Below are 16,742 nucleotides of genomic sequence, written 5' to 3' on the forward strand. Positions count from 1 at the left end.
CAGAGAGAGAAAGAGAGAGAAGACAGAGAGGGAAAGAGAGAGAAGACAGAGAGAGAAAGAGAGAGAAGACAGAGAGAGAAAGAGAGAGAAGACAGAGAGAGAGAGAGAAGACAGAGAGAGAAAGAGAGAGAAGACAGAGAGAGAAAGAGAGAGAAGACAGAGAGAGAAAGAGAGAGAAGACAGAGAGAGAAAGAGAGAGAAGACAGAGAGAGAAAGAGAGAGAAGACAGAGAGAGAAAGAGAGAGAAGACAGAGAGAGAAAGAGAGAGAAGACAGAGAGAGAAAGAGAGAGAAGACAGAGAGAGAAAGAGAGAGAAGACAGAGAGAGAAAGAGAGAGAAGACACAGAGAGAAAGAGAGAGAATACAGAGAGAGAGAGTAAGCAGAAGGCCAGTGTCAGCCCTGCACCAAGTCCATTTCAGAATTGGTCCAATAGATTCACCCCCCACCTCCATTTTCCACCCTCTTTTACTGTCTGTTGTTTGCCTACTTGGGTTCACCCCATCCTTGCTACAGCCATGGTGGTGCTATGGTTCCACTGGCCTTAGTGAGAATGGGCTACATTACCAGAGCTTTAACCGTATGATCTCGCTTGATAAACCCTCCTAAAGCATCCTGAGGGAGACATCACTGTTACGGATGCAACACTGAGCCCTAGGCTAGACATCACTGAGCAGCAGACCTGGCGTCTGGCTGTTCTAGTACACGACCCTGAACTGAGACCCTCAGACAATGCTGCCTTCCATGTGTTTAAAGTGGATCCTTCAGACTATCATTTGCTTATTTATTTTAGATTTGTGGTTCTATTTGAAACCATTTAAAAGTCACGGCATCCTGCTGGCATTATGTAAAGCCATGTGCCTGTATTTCATCTTCCCTCCCTACCTATCACGTGGACAGTATGTCACTTTTCCTCTTTATAGAGAAAAATTGTTAGTCTTTTCCACATATTTAAAAATTGTCCAAAAGAAATGTATTTGTTTTAAAATGAGGGTTAGCGAGTTTTCTTCTTTGCTTTGTTTTTGACTGCTGTGGTTATCCACGGTGCTCTGTGAATGAAGTGTTTCATTTTGCTCTGAAGAACAGAGCAAAGGCTTCCTAGAGAGAGGCATGGTTGGCAGCATCTCTGCACAGTGTCCAGCTTTCACCCCAGAACCACCATGCCTGCACCAGCATGCACCGACTGTTGCTAGAGAAGGCCTCTTGGCAGGAAAAAAAAAAAAAATTACAACATCCAGGAGAGAGAGAGGAAGCAGCCATGCCTGCTTTGGCTCCACGAGGCATTCTATTTTTCCTAAACCGCAGTTCCCCAGCGCCCTGTCTGTACTGCGCGTTGGCTTGCTCGGCTACACGGTGTGCATTTCCTAAGAAAACCGGAGCAGCAGCGGAGGCTCGATCGCACTCCTGGCGCTGTCCAGCCCACGGGGGCAGAAGCGCAGCCGCGTCTGAACGCACCTCTTCTGGGAGCCGCGTACCGAGATTTGGGAGCTGGTTGGGACGGGGCCTATTTCTGAGCTAATCTCTCAAAGATTTCTTGTCTATGAAATAAAGATATAAATAAAACAGGAAGGAAATATCACCGAGCAGGAAAAGGGGAGGAGGAAAGCATTGCGGCGTTGGGTTCTGTAATCACCGGAGTGCTCCTGTCCGTGGCTAATGTGAGGGTGATGGGACATCGTAATCCCTTCCCTGAGCTCCTTTACTGCAGCCATGATGACTAAATTTCTTGTGTCTTATCACACTGTCACAGGCTGGAACCAGGAGAAGGGGCTCTGAAGAAAACACAGCATGGAAACCAGAAAGAAGATGATCAGATTACCAGCCTCTGGATTTGTGAGCTGGTCTCAATCGGACCAGAGCAGGCTTGATTTCAGACCCACAGAGTCTCACACGCCAACCTCACCCCCTTCCTCCCCGCACACCACTATTTTTAAAGAACCCCCAGCCTCTTTCCAATCATGATACTGTTGCTTTCTTTTCTTTTTCTACTTTTTTTCCCTTATCTATCCACTGAAAATCTTCTAATGAAGAGAGTACCACTTCAGGAACTCCAGGGTTGGGAAAATCAGACGGATTGGTGGATTTCAAGTTAGAACTGCCTCTTAAAATGTTTAAAATGAAAACAGATGGGGAAGTGGAAAGTTAAGTTCTGTGCCCCTTGAAGAAATGTATGTGTCTCTTGCAGATATTCTTGGGGGCAGGCCATAGTGGGGTTCTCTTTCACAGCATCCCCATCACTTTTGTGATTCTGAATCGTCACTGTCACCCTGTGAGAGAAGAAGAGACACAGCTCCGTGCTCAGCATGCCTGCTTCTCAGAGCTGCCCCCTTTGGATTTGAGGGAGAAGGTTTATGTTGTTTATTGGGGCTGTAACAAACATGAACTGATGGCATTCGTCTTCAACAACGTAAGTGTATGTGCATTGTCTTTGAAGACCTAGGGCAGTATAAGGAGTGGTTGGGAGTGGCCCGTTGGGACTAATCTCTTCTACCTAAAGTGTTCCAGGACCCACGACTGGCTTCATGGAGAACCTGGACCACACACCTCCAACCTGCCGTGTTCTTCATCCAGGTTCTCTCACTTTGAGTCATAAACTCAGGGAAGGTGCTAGATGCATCAAGATGGGGAATGCCTATTCCCTGTCCATCTGGATTTTACAATAAGCAACAAGATAGATTCATCCAAAAGAGCTTAGTTTTTAAAAAGATATTGAGCAAAGATGAACATGTACAAAAACATGAAAAACGATGCTCTGAGGAAAGATTCATGCATTCATTGAACAAGTTAGTTGAGCTGTAGAAAGAAATATGCTGAAATACCCTTGCAAAGAAATTTTGAAAAATATCATGTTGCCTTTTATGTTATGATCTTGACGTAGAACCAAAACCACAACAAAATTGCCAGATTTGCAAGCCTAGGGAAAAGTCATTATGGCTAGGGGAAGAAAAAAAGAACACATAAGACAAAAGCAATGTTGGTAAACGACAGGAAGCATGCCAAGTTCTTCAGTCACATATGAACTACAATGAAATAAAACAAATCTTACATTAATAAGAAAATTCAAGGTATCAATTTTTGAGATTTTCTTGATATTTTACCCATATCTTCTGCAGATGTATGTTTTATAGGTGCTGGAGGGAGTGGGTAGTTTTGAAGGGTACTAACTGTGTCATTAAAACACATAGAGTTGAAGCCTTGCCCAGTTTCACTAGCCGTGGTCCTGGTGGGCGACCTGTTGAGCCTCCTCAGTGCTGTGTTTCATAATCAGTAGAAGGAAGAACTATTGCTTTTCATAGAATGGCCATGAAAAACCTGCAATACAGAGTAAAGTCTCCATGAACATTGGTTACCATTTTTAACGATGGCATGTGTGTGTGTGTGTGTGTGTGTGTGTGTGGTGACCTAAAAGAAGAGAAACTTTGAGGTATACACATACATTATTGAAATTGGTCACACTTTCTCTGGAGCTGGATTTCCATGGAATGACTGATTCAGAAGTTTTGTGGGAAAATATACACGTATTTTAAATTGAGATAGGGTCCCTGTGATGCTTTGGATATAGGAGATTAGTCCCAATGGGCCTCTCAAGCTGCAGTGCCATGGCACAATCTCCATTTACTTCAGCCTCAAGGGATCTTCCTGGGCTCAAGTGATCTTCCTATCCAAGACACCCACGTAGCTGGGGCTCGAGGAACACATGACCATGCCTAGCTAATTTTTGCAATTTTTGTAGAAACGGGGTTTTGTTATGTTTCTCAGGCTTCTCTCCAATTCTTGAAATCAAGTTATCTACCCACCTTGGCCTCCCAAAATGTTGGGGTTACAGGTGGGAGCCATCGTGCCCAGCCATGTGGGAAATATTTGAATGCTTATTTGTTTGTCAGAAACAAAAATGAGACCAGGCGTGGTGGTTCATGCATGTAATCCCAGCACTTTGGGAGACTGAGGCCAGTGGATCACCTGAGGTCAGGGGTTCAAGACCAGCCTGCTTAACAGGGTGAAAACTGGTCTCTATTAAATTTTGTATTTTTTGTAAAAATAAAAAATTTAGCCAGGCATGGTGGTGTGTGCCTGTAGTCCCAGCTACTTGGGAGGCTGAGGCAGGAGAATCACTTGAATCTGGCAGGCAGAAGTTGCAGTAAGCTGAGATTGTGACAGAGTAAGACTCCATCTCAGAAAAAGATTTTCCTAGCAGGGTGGCAATTGTGTAGAATTACAATACTTCAGCACTATTGTAATATTGGACTAGATGATTCTTTGCTTTGGGGTCTGCCTCAGAACTGTATGATAATTTAGCACCATCCATACCCTTAGGATGCCAGTGACACCCTTCCATTTAGTCATGACAATCAACAATGCTCAGACATTGCCAAGTGTTCCCACAGGGACAAAATCTCCCCCAGGGGAGAACCACTGACATGACCCTCAGATAGCCTGGGATGCTCTGGGAAAAGCGTTCTTCCACTTCCACCTCTGAATCTGAGCAGACTTTCAATGGCATACAAGCAGGTTGGCTCGGAGGACAATAATGCAGCCCCATGTCCTCACCACAAATTGTCCCCACGAAAATGCATGCCTTAGAAGGTGAAATAAATGGTGGGTGAATTTGGCACACACCTTCTTCTAACCTTTTCATTTTCATTGATGGGCACTGCCCCACTGCACAGACCCTTAGTGCATGGCACAGCCAACTATCCACACCTGTAAGACAATTAGAGTCTTAGAATTGAGAAATTTCTAATATTGGTCTAGAAATTTTAAAAATGTTTTTGAAAGGTCAGATTTTATGCACAACACAAATTATACTATGAGGCTAGTTAGTTCAAAGTACCCTTTTATATAAAGAAAGAAAATCGTAGATAAATAGTAAAAAAAAAACCAAAACAACAACAACAACAACAAAAAACTAATGATTAAACTTGATTTTTAAAATATTTTCTAATGAGCCAGTCTAACGCTTATGCTAATATTTTAACTGTGATCATAGTAAAGATGAAAATGTAAACCTGTTATGTATTATTTTCAATAATAGAAAAAAATGAGGAAACTGCAATTCAGAACATTTAAAACAATAATGAGTTCAATTTGTAATAAACCCAACAAGAAATTCAATGAAATAATTCAGGAGGCGTTAACATCACAATTATCCCAAAACATAGAAAAACACAAGCAAATGTTTTGGATAAAAATATATTCATTTACACAATGTTGTAAGTTGAAGAAAATATGTTTTTTATTTAAATAATTTGGTACCCTTGTTTCTAAATAATGTCTGTAAAACTTTTTTAAAAGGCCAAAACTTGCTGGAAGCTCTATGTATTTCTTAACAAATACGGTAAAAACATTTTGTGTTGCTTTTATGTTAATAGGTTTCCACTGGAAAGCATATCCCTGATTATAATTTCCTTTAAAATTAATTTTTAAATTGATTTTAAAATTGCTCATTTTGCTGAGAAATCTTGAAAGTAACTTTAATTTTACTATTTGGTTTATGATATTTTAACGCTTTTCTTTTTAATTTTTTAACAATAAAAAGAGCTGGCATTTATTGAGAAATTGAAGCATTTTATATATTAAATTATTTGCACCCAATATCTTATTTAACATGAATAATAATTTCCTGAGGTTAGTAATTTGGCTAAAATATTATATGAATATATGTTTCTATTTATTTATTGAGATTCTTATAGTAATATATAAGCAAATTTATATCCTTCATTTTAAACTTAATGTTGCATACTATTTTGAATATCTTTAAAGATCCCCCAACCTAAATCTCAGTGTTCTTCTTTGAATATTTTTATAAGATATTTTTCTGTGATAGTATTCCAGAGTAAAACCTTCATGGTATATATTCTCAGATTCTTCTCCCTAACTTTCTAATTCAGTCCTATGGTATCAAATAAGAGAGTATATTTCTCACAGTCACAAAAGCTGGCTATTGTGCTATATTTTTAAATTTTATCAATGTGATAAGCAAAAATAACTTTAGTGGCTTTTATTTTTTAAACTTTTTATTTGGAAATGATCATAGATTTATGTTCAATTACAATAAGTCAAACAGAGAAATGTCATACAATCTTTTCCTTTCTCCTCCCAGTGCTAAGGACTTGCAAGACCCGAGTGTGATCCCACAATCACCATATTGACCTTGAGCATGACACAGAGCACTTCCATCACCACTTCTGCGATAGTCACACCACTTCCCTTCCTCTCACACCCCCTTCTTAGCCCCTGGCTATGACAAATCTGTTCTCCGATTCTATAACTTTGCCATTTCATGAATGTTATGCGAATGGAATCCTCCATTCTCTGGGGTTGACTCTTTTAACTCAGCATAATCTCTGCAGCTCCCTCCAGGTTGCTGCAGATATCCTTATTACCGAGGAGTCTTCCATGGCATGGATGTGCCCCAGGTTGTTTAGCCCTTAACCTATTAATGGGCATCTGATTTGTTTCCCGAATTTTGTCTATAGGGGATAAAATTTGTGAACATTAGTTTTCGTGTGAACATTAGTTTTTGTTTTTCCAGAGTACGTTCCAGAAATACAATTGCTGGGTTCCCTGATAACTGCATGCATACTTTTTTAGGGAGATGCCAAAGTGTTTCCAGGGTGGCTGTGCTGCTTTACAGTCCCACTGCTAATGTATGAGTGATCCAGTAGATGTTTTCTAATGTCTGCTTTTTTTTTTGAAAAAACTTTTTTCTTTTACTTTTGAATGGTTTCAATACAATAGCAACATGTTAATATTTGTGATATGGTTAGGCTTTGTGTCCTCACCTAAATCTCATCTTGAATTGTAATCCCCATAATCCCTACATGTCAAGCGAGAGACCGGGTGGAAGTAATTGGATCATGAGGGTGGTTTCCCCCGTGCTGTTCTCAGGATAGTAAGTTCTCATGAGATCTGATGGTTTTATAAGGGGCCCTTCCCCCTTTGCTCAGCATTTCTCCTTTCTGCCACCTTGAGAAGAAAGTGCCTTGCTTCCCCTCACCTTCTGTCATGATTATAAGTAACCTCCCCAGCCATGCTGAACTGTGAGTCAATTAAACCTCTGCCCTTTATAACTTACCCACTCGTGGACATTTCTTTACAGCAGGATGAAAAGAGCCTAATAGACTCTGTATTCATGCTCATTACAGAAATATCATAAAAAGCCCTTTTCTCATTTATCTGAATGATTGCATGATGCTCTTTCTCTGGTCTACTGAATAAAACCACCCTTAAGGAAACAAAGTCAAGCCTGACAAGAATGATTCCCCAGTAAAGTAGTGCCTTCCAGAACAAAACTGATGCTTATTAGCAGAAAATAATCTAGTGCCTATTCCTTACAACATATCATGCACAATGTCTAGCATAAAATAACACTAAAAATCACTAGACAAGTGAAGAAGGAGAAAAACATTTATAATCAAGAAAAAAAAAGGAGTTAACACTAACAAACTAAAAAAGGACCCCGATATTAGAATGTTAGGAGACGAGGATTTTAAAGAGGCAATTTTGAGTATATTCAAAAACTTAATGACTAAAGGGAAGGGAATCTCCCCACCCCCTGCCTTTTTTTGAGATGGAGTCTCACCCAGACTGAAGTGCAATGGCATCATCTTGGCCTACTGCAGCCTCCACCTCCCATGTTCAAGCAATTCTCCTGCCTCAGCCTCCCAAGTAGCTGGGACTACAGGTCTATGCCAACTCACCCAACTAATTTTTGCATGTTTAGTAGAGACAAGGTTTCAACTTGATAGCCAGGCTGGTCTTGAACTCCTGACCTCAAGTGATCTGCCCGCCTTGGCCTCCCAAAGCTCTGGGATTACATGCATGAACCACTATGCCTGGTGGGAAGCTCAGTAGATAATAAAAGCTATGAAAAAGAAATCCTAGAGCTGAAAATAAACATATTAATTTTAAAATATGTCACTGGAAGGACTTCCAGTTTCAGGTCTTACAAATAAAGGACTTGGAAGTCATTATTTCCATAGGTACAAAGAAAGAATTAGAAACACTGAAAATCAGTGAATATTCTTAGACCCATCAAAAACCTGAGGCTGCAGGTTAAAATGACACCTTAAAGTCTACAAAGAGAGGCTCATCCAGAAAGATAAACCTCAGATCTGCTAACCTGAGGCAGAAGTCACAGATGCAAAAATGGTCATTTTGGTGAATTGTTGGAGGATGAACATGGACCAGATTTAGAACAAACAACTCCCTGAGTCTGAAATGTTAGGGGACTGCCCACACTTTTATGCACTTTATTTTCAGGAAATTCACCAGATCTTGATGGTGAAGATCTGAGAAAGATCCCCTGGTTGGCAGAGGGGCAGATTAATCATAGTGAAACATACTCAAAGCCGTCACCATAGCACAGTCCTATACTCCAGGAAAAAAGAATAAACCAGAGACTTTCATCCTATTGGAGAGAAGCACAGTGCTTCTCTTCTATCCCCATGTAGCCTTCCTGTCCCACCCAAGGAAACATATATAGTTATTAAGGGTCAAGGATTCAAGGGAATGGCTTTGGAAACCTGTAACCAGGGGAGACAGTAGGAGGCAGGGGTGGGGAGGAAGTTGCACCCTTGTGAAAGTCACAGCTTTATGACACAGGCCAGTTATATATTGAGACTGAACTAGAAGAATATATAGTATTTTCTCCTCCACACCTTATCACCACCATGACAGAGCTCCATCATATTGAATGGATTACACGGAAAGAGCTGCAAGACACGGATTTCCTCAAAGAAGGAGTACCTAGGCAAGTCCAAAATCAAGAGGGAAGGCAGAAATAGGTGTGATAGCACTTATACCTCTAGCATATGTTGAAAACAACCAACTCCTAGTCAGATTAATGTAAGTAAATATTGAAGGCCCTTTTCCTGTCTTTATACCTGATACAGTACGTCTGGCTTTCATGCACACACCAACACGTGCATGCACGCACACACACACACACACACACGATAAAAACCAAGGGGGAAAAGCTAGAGAACATCAAGCAGTATAAGTATCAAATGCACACACACACACAAAAGTCCCTAGGAAAACCATATTAAAACTGCAGAAAGCAAACAAAAAAGAAAATCTTGAAAGAAGCTGATGTGAAACAAGAAATTCACGTACACCTATAAAGGGACAAAACTAGAAATTACAGCAAACTTCTTGTAAGAAATGATGCAAACAAAAATGACATAAAATATTTAAAATGTGGGGAAAACAATCACTATGCTAGAATTGTATACCCACACAAAAACCAACATACTAATGTTTAGAGACATTTTGTCATAATTGCCAAAAGCTGGTAGCAGTCACAATGTCTTTCAGTGGAATGAATGACCAATTTCAGGTGCATTCATTTGGTAAAATAGTCAGTGGTAAAAGAAGTAAACTAACAAGCCACAGAAATCCATGAATAAATCTTTAATGCATATTGCTAAGTGAAAATGCCAATTAGATAAGGTCACATACTATATGATCACGTGTATATGACACTCTGAAATAGGCACTATTAGAGAAAGTATAGTGATCGGTGGTTGACAAGGGCTCCAGGAGATCAACAGACCTAGGAATGTTGGCCAAATCAATATGCCCTAGGGATGTTTTAGGGCTGTGGACCTATTCTGCATGACACTGCAAAGGTGGACACATTACACTGTTCATTTGTCAAAATCCACTGACCTTTACAGCACAAAGAATAAACTTTAATGTATTCAATTTAAAAAATTAGGAGATTGAGAATTTCCACACTGGAATGCAAAATGTTATCAAATTCAAACTGTATTACAAAGATATGAAACAGAGTCACTGGAGTTGGGGGAGGTGGGTAAAAAGGTGCTAAGTAACTTCAGAATGAAAGGGGTTTACAAGACTAAAGACAAAGAAGAATTGTATATAAGCACTCTTCTCTCATTGATAAAGTTGTTTCCCACTGGTATATATGTTAACAATTCCAAGAATAAAACTATACATGTACCCTGGTGTTGAATAAGTAAATGGATGGTGAAAGATGGGTCCCATGTTTCTTATTGTTGGAGTGGGAAGTTACAGACAAGGAAGCAGAGAATGCAATAATTATCTATACAATATAAATTAGAATAGAAGATATCTACATGAACACATATTTAACTTAGTATAGACAGATAAGAACAGATATAAAAACATTCACAGATATATATTATACATATATATAAACTTAGGTTACTGTATTACGGTTCTCTAGAGAGATAGAACTAATGAGAGGACAGAACTAATATATATGTTTATTAAGTATTAACTTACATGATCACAAGTTCCCACAATAAGCTGTCTGCAAGCTTGAGCACCAAGAAAATCCAGTCCGAGTCTCAAAACTGAAGAACTTGGAGAGGATGCTCAAGGATGAGAAGCATCCAGTGCAGGAGAAAGATGTAGACTGGGAGGCTAGGCCAGTCTCTCTTTTCACATGTTTCTTCCTGCTTATATTCTAACCTTGCTGGCGGCTGATTAGATTGTGCTCACCCAGTTTAAGAGTAGGTCTGGCTTTCCCAGCCCACTGACTCAAATGTTAATCTCCTTTGACAATACCCTCACAGACACACCCAGGATCAATACTTTGTATCCTTCAATATAATCAAGTTGACACTCAGTATTAACCATCACAGTTACCATATGCTCATGTATCTCTTTGCTCTACCAGCCAAGAGGGAAGGGCCTAGAAACAATGACTCCCTAGCAGTAACAACAACAACAAAAACAACCTAACACCCAAATATTGTTTTGTTTTTAATAGAAACAAGATGTTACTATGTTGCCCAAGCTGCTCTCGAACTTCTGGGCTTAAGCAATCCTTTCGCCTCAACCTCCCAAAGTGCTGGGATTACAGGCATAAGCCACCATGCTGGGTCCCAAATTTTGCTTTCTGAAACCATTTTTCAATGAAAAAAAGGAATTATTTAGGAAAGTAATTGGTTTTAGGAGTCAGACAAGAAATATACAAGATAAACTTGGATCATCATATATCTTGCAGTGTTCGAAAACGAGGAAGTAAGAAAAAAAACCAGACAATATTGATAGAAGTATGTCAAAGTGACACAGAGCCAACTGAAAACAGCCCATGGTCAAAAGCAGAACAATTTGAGAAAAAAAAAAAAAAAAAAGATTGAATTGGATTATAATTTAAAGTATAAAATAAATATCCAGAAGTCAAAACTATTATGTGACTAAATAAACATAATAATAAATATGATATAATAAAAAAACCTATGCAAAAGAATTCCAGATAGTGTATATAGATATTTTATTCTGAAGGCAACGAAGCACAACAGCATAACTCCTCAATCATTAAGTGTAAGCAACACACAGTGATGTCCTTCCAAAAAGTACCATATAAAACGGGGAGAAAAGACTAAATTTACAGCGGAAAACTCAAGAAACATTACATCAGCAAGATATTCAGTGTTAATGTTAGCAGTTTTAAGTCATGTGGTAGCTTATATTTTTGATGTAGTGTGATCAAAATGTCCATTTCCTTTTTTATTTTTTTTTTCCTTAAAACCCATAACTTTATCTAATCATGAGAAAAACAATTAGGCAAATGCCAGGCACGTGGCAATAGGCCAGTGTTTCTAAAAATGTTTAAGGTCATCAAAATAAAGAAAGTCTGAGAAATTATCACAACTAGAGGGACACAGCAACTAAATGTCACATGGTATCCAGAATGGGAGGCTGGAACAGAATAAAAGATAACAGCTCAGATTAAATGATTAAGGAAAGTCTTTAGTTTGTAATATATCAGTATTTGTTCACTAATTGTAATAAACATTCCAGACTTATGTAAGATGTGAATAACAGAAGAAACTGGTTATAAGGTCTGTGAGAACTCCCTGTACAACCTTTGTAATTATTTTTTAACAAATATAAAACTATTATAAAATAAAAAGTTTACAGAAAGTACTCGCTGGAAAGACAACAAAACATTGAAATCTGCATGAGAAAAAGTAATAAATTTGAATATAGACCAACATAAATTTTCTAAGATGAAAAGTAGAGAGAAAAAATATGAAAAGAGATAATAAACATCTTAGTGATCTGTGAAAATTACCAATCATTCTAAAATATGTGCAATTATGCACACAATGGAAGAAAAGAAAGAAATTGGAACAAGAACAAATTTAAAATAATTAAATTTATCCAAATTTGGTAGAAAATACCAACCTAAACAATGAAGAAATACATGAACCACAAGAAAAATAAATAAAATGGGAAAAAAACCTAAACACAAAATATTCAAATTTCTATATAAAAAGAAAAATAATAAATTGAAGTGCTTAAAAGTAGTCAGGAGAAAGAAAAGACATATTGTCTGCAGAGGAACAATAAAACAGATGATGTCTGACCTGTCATGAAAAATAAGTGACATTAAAATTCTAAGATAAATCCTTAAAGTTCTGGAAGAAAAAGCAAAAAAGATCATATAAGCCTTTATCGGGTCAAAATATTCATATATTGAGGTAAAAAAACATTTTTTACATAAGCAATAGATGAGAGATTATGTCACCAGTAGATCTGCACTACAAAGATGGCTAAAGAAAATTCTTCAGGCTAAAAGAAAATGAAAACAGATGGAAACACAGATCTCCAGGAAAAAAAAGAGCACAATAAATAATAATTTTCTGGGAGAACATGAAAGACTGTCCTTTAAAAATATTTGGATACAAATTTTAAGACAAAAATAATATTGTATTTTTATGAATTTGCATATAAAAGACAAAACATTAGCATAAAAGATAGGAATGAAGATATTTTAGATTTGTAAATTTATTACATTTTATTTGAATGGGTACCCAGTATCTCTATGTAGGAAGAAATAAGTTAAGAATGCATACAGTAGTTTGAAAAGCAACCACAGAAGATATGAACATCTGTACCTACATATTCAATAGAGAAATTAAAATAAAATTATAATGTATATTACATAATCCAAAAGAGACCAGAAAGTCAATAGTAAGATGATAAACATAAACCCAACTATATAAATCATTTTATTAATTATAAAATAAGTAAACATGTACAACTGAAAGGCAGAGATTGTCAAACATGACTAAAAATACAAGAACACAATTGTTTGCTGTCTATAAGAGATATAATTTAATACATCATGTAACTATGTCCATAAGAATGTCCCTGTAAATATATTTAATATCAGAAAAACTTGAAGACAAGAGATAATATTGTAGATGAAGAGGATCATTCTATAATAATAAATGCATCAAATTGTTAGTCAGACCTAACAATTACAAATGTACATAACAGTAAGCTTTTGTGGACAGAAAGCAAAAGTAACAGAACTAAAGAGAACTATAGATAAATTCATGTTGATATTTAATACCCTTTGCTCAGTATTTTATACAACTCTGAGAAGAGGAAAAGTAAGCATGCAGGCAAGCAATACTACCAACTATCTACACTTCATTGACAAATTTAGAACACTATATACAATGGTGACAAAATAGACATTTTGTCTTAAATAAACTTGAAATGTCATCAAGATAAACTATATGTTGTAGCATAAAATGGGTCTCAATACATTTCACATGATTTATATACTGTGCTGCACATTCTCTGGCCACAATAGAATTCTGTTAGTATGATTAATAATGAAATATCTAGGATATTACCAGTAACACATTAGTTAAAGAAGAAATTACAAGATACATTAAATATTTCAAACTAAATGATAACGTAAAAAAAAATATGAAAATGTGTGGGATTTTTGCTACAGCAGTGTTCAGTATTTAGTTTTATATGTTAAATGTTTATGTTAGAGAAGAAGATATGTTTATGTTTATTTTTCAAAAGATGAAAGAGCTTTTTAAAGAATGAATTATATTTAAACTACAAAGAAGAAGAAAATTAGAAATATAAAAGTTATTAAAACAGATGACCACAAATAGAAAAAAAAAACAAAGACAAAATTAGTTCTTTGAAATCATCATTAAAATGATAAACATTTAGCAAGACAGAGAGATAGAGAAAAAAATGATAGAGACAGATATACTATATATAGAGAGAAAGAGCGACAAAATAAAGTTTTAGAAATAAAAGAAGAGATATACCACAGTTGCTGCCATTATTCAAAATACAATAAACCCACATAATAAATAAGTTTATGCCAATAAAGTTTAAAACTTAGAAACATGAACACATTTCTTGTACAACACAACTGACATAAACTGACTTGAAAAGAAATAGATAATTTAAATAGCCATATATATATATGAAATTAACAACTTATACACACATGTATCACCTAAATAAAACTGCAGGTCCAGACGGCCTATACAGTGAATTCTATCAACCATTTGAGGAAAATATAACAAAAATGTTGCATTATTGTTTTGCAGTATTGAAAAAGTGGTTACATTTCTCATCTCATTTTATAAGAAACACCTAACCCTGATTCCAAAATTTGAGAAAAAGTTTTTAACAAAACCATATAAGTAGTTCATATGATTTAGACTTTACAGATTTGCATACATAAAAATACAAAACTCGTAAAAAATATACTATTCAATTGATAATCACAAAGCAAAAGGATAATAGACCATAACCAAGTGAAGTTTATCACTGGAATGCAAGGTTAGTTTCATATAAAAAAATAATAATCAGTCAATTTAGGGTATTCTGCTTCCAGTTGTGTTGGAATAACTGACATATTAATTGCCAACTTTCTGAATAAAACCATAAAAACTAAAGAATATATAAAAATCGATTTTCAGACTTTGGATAATAGCAGCACAAAACTTTGAATCTGAGAGGAAGAAATATCTAATGTGAACCCTACAATTTCCTCAGGTTTCTATCGAAGGCTCCTTTTGGATTGCTGAGAAGAGAGGTGTCACTAAGATAGAGAGAGAGATTCAGTCAAGCTGAGTTAGCGGGGACATCCTGGGTAGTTCAACATAATGAAGGCAGCTTGCAGAGGAAGAGCTGCTGTTATCATCATAAAAGTCTCATTGACTCTACTAATGATTTTTAATCTATGAAAGAGGATGCAGAAAAATCCACTAGGCTGATAAAAGAACCTCTGAGGAGCTGTTAAAAAAAAAAAAAAACTTTTAAAAATAAGAAAACCTTATTACAATAAGTAGCCATCTTAGAAAGACTTTGTTGAACATGAAAGAGATCAAAGATGGTTCATATGTTAAAGTGCAGGATGAAACTACTCTTAAATATAAGCTATTTCAAGACCCCCAGACCAAAAACAACTTACTTACAAATTCTGAAAGGATCAGCATGATCTTCAGTTAACTGAAGTGGAACAGTAGAACAGAGCTCAAAAACGTGAATGTGGTTTACCATTTTAAAATAAAACAATGTAACTCACCATATTGGACTGCTATCAGAATAAATATAGAAAAGGCTTGTGAAAAGTTTAAATTTCACATGTGATACTCTCCATAAAATGAAAATAGAAGAGAAATCCTTAAGCTAATAAAAGAAATGTACAAAATTGTAACAGCAAGCATAATACCAAAGTAAAATATTGGATACACCTCTCTAAAGTCCATGAAAGAAGGAAGAAGACCCACTTTTCAATTTTTATATTCAACATTCTACTGGATGTCTGAGCCAATGCAATAGAAAAGAAAAATAAATAAAATCAGGCAAATTGAAGATAAATAAATAAAACTTGCTTTATTTGTAGACAAAATGATTATGAACATTTAAAAAATCCTAAGGTATTTACATAAAAGTTACTTTGAATTAATGAGTGAATTAAGCAACATAATAGACCACAAGGTCAACATAAAAAAAAAAAAATCACTTGTTTGTCTATGTTCTAGTAATGAACAATTAGAAAATAAAATTAACAAAGGAATAAAATTTATAGTAGCATTAAACAATAATAGCTTTAAACATAAAGTTAACAAAATATGTGCAATGTCTATATATTGAAAATTAATATCACTCAGACTAAAGATATGAATGGAGAGATAAATTATTTTCTTATATAAGAAAATTCAACTTTTTTAATGCCATGTTCCCCCAAAATTTACCAATCATTTCTATGTAGTCCCAAAGAAAATCTCAGCAGATTTCTGTAGATATTTTACTAACTTATTTGAAAAATGTATACAAAAGTTAAAATGCCCTAAAATAATCAAAATTATTAAAATTGATGAATATAATTGGGTAATTTAAACTATTTAATTTTATGGCTAAGTATAAAACTACTGCAATCAAGTCCTACTTTCATAAAGGTAGACACTATAGGTTAATGGAACAGAAAAGATAATCTATAAATCAACATATACATATTTATGTGTATACACATATTCCTTTCATTATTTAGAGCTGTATATATATGATATCATGTTATCTATTTCTTGAAGTATAAAATAATTGATACGTGAAGAGTAGTTTCTTTTATTTCAAATTGTTTTTTATGTATTTTTAACATAATTTACCTATAAAGTTTGATGAGAAGTTGATCATTATTGTACATTAAATTTTATCAATATGAACTATTATCTTTGTACCATGTAGTTATTATTTTCCACTTTTTCTGGCATTGATATTGCTACTGTGTTTGCTAATATATTTATTAGCCATCATATTTTTAACTCCTAAGTTTTTCAGTTTTAGGCTTCTCTTTTTTAAAAGCTTTTAGTTTAGCTTAATTTATTTTTTAACACAGTTAATTCCTTTATATTTGTTTTTATAACTGATAATTTGATCTATTACTTTCTTTGAGGACTTATTTTTTTTT

This window comes from Macaca mulatta, chromosome 6 (assembly GCF_049350105.2).
Source record: "Macaca mulatta isolate MMU2019108-1 chromosome 6, T2T-MMU8v2.0, whole genome shotgun sequence".
In the NCBI taxonomy this organism is placed as follows: domain Eukaryota; kingdom Metazoa; phylum Chordata; class Mammalia; order Primates; family Cercopithecidae; genus Macaca; species Macaca mulatta.